This window comes from Orycteropus afer, unplaced genomic scaffold (assembly GCF_000298275.1).
Source record: "Orycteropus afer afer isolate SDZICR_OR568_19922 unplaced genomic scaffold, OryAfe1.0 scaffold00200, whole genome shotgun sequence".
NCBI lineage: Eukaryota > Metazoa > Chordata > Mammalia > Tubulidentata > Orycteropodidae > Orycteropus > Orycteropus afer.
Window position 1 is genome coordinate 2,752,987 of NW_006921787.1, and position 1,710 is coordinate 2,754,696.

Below are 1,710 nucleotides of genomic sequence, written 5' to 3' on the forward strand. Positions count from 1 at the left end.
AAGGACACAGGTAAGATGTATACAGGAGAGCAAGTGGGAAGAGAGCTGTCACATTGTGGGAAATTGCAGTCAATGTCATGAGACAAAGTGTATGTGAATTGCTTTATGGAACAAGAATTTGCTCTGTAAACTGTCATCCAAATCACAGTAAAAATTGAAAAAAAAAAAAAAAGAAATTACTCATTACATTGGGGAAATTTTCTACAAAGGGCCTCATTAAAGTGTTAAAAAGCAGAGTCACTTTGATGACTAAAGTGGACTTGACTCAAGCCTTAGTATTTTCAGTCACCTCATATGCGTATGAAAGATGGACAATGAAAGAGGAAGATTGAAGAGAGTTTGATACATTTGAATTTTGAGTTTGGCAAAGAATCTTGAATACCATGAACTGCAAAACTAAAAGATCTGTCTTGAAGTAATACAGCTTGAATGCTCCCTAGAAGTGAGGAAGGGGAGGCTTTGTCTTACTTACTTTGGCCATGCCATCAGAAGGGACCAATTGCTAGAGAAAGACATCATACTTGGTAATGTAGAAAGTCAGTGAAGAAGGAGGAGATGTTGAATGATCTGAATTGACAGAATAGCTGCAACAACAGGCTAAGGAATAGCAACAATTGTGAGAATGGTGCAGGACTGAGCAAAATTTATAAGTTATGAATCAGATCTTACTCAATAACACCAGCAATATTTCTTTTATGTTTTGTTTGTTTTGTTTTTTATTGCTTTGTCAAGGATGCAAAAATTACCAGCAATATAAATTTTTTCATTGTTTTATATTTTCAGATTGTTCAACTCATTGTTTTGACCTTAGGTAATAAATACTTAATTGCATTTGTCACATAAAATTGGGGGGATCATTGTTAAATTCTGAATCTTAAACATAGAGGTGATGAGTTTGAATAATGTTATGGGTTTCTTTCACCTGTGAGATACTATAATTCTGTATTCTTATTAGAATATGTATTGTTTTAGATTAATTTTCATTTATTCTCTTTTTCTCCTTTATCATTTTTTTTTAAATTATTTTACAGGTAACAAGGAATTTGAAGTGGCCATTATTAATTTATACATTAACAAAGGAACACAAATGAAATACAGTCAATATTCAATAACCTGCATGGATTCTATTTGCCAATTAATCATCATTATGGCATTGAAATAACTCATCTATTTGGCCATATTTGACTACCAATGATCTCCTACAGGTAAAATCAAAGAGATGAATGGATATCTGGTGTTCTGAGGAGGGTCATGAGAAGGCTAAGCTAAAGCCAGTCTCTGCTGTGCCTTTGCTATGATTGATTTACCATAATATGAACAAGAATTATAAAGATTTCTATTATGAGGCTATTTGTGGTATTTTAATGGTATTTATCAAGTTATAAGGAGTTGGCAATAAGTAGGTTTAAGAATCTGAAAATATATGGATATAATTCGTGAAGAAAGTGAAAGAGAAATGAAAAAAAAGTTGCATATTGATGTGTGTCTTTAGAGTTGGTTCTGAAATTCCAAGACATCAAAACTAATATAAAAGGAAACTTGTTTTATTATATTATTTGCATCATTAACAAATTTAAACTCCAAAATCATCAGAGAAAATATAGCTTCCAAGATCATCAGAGAAAATATAGCTGTACCTTCCACTTGGATCTGAAAGAGGTTTCTCACATACACCTTTCTGTAGAGGACACTGAAGAACATCTTCAAAAT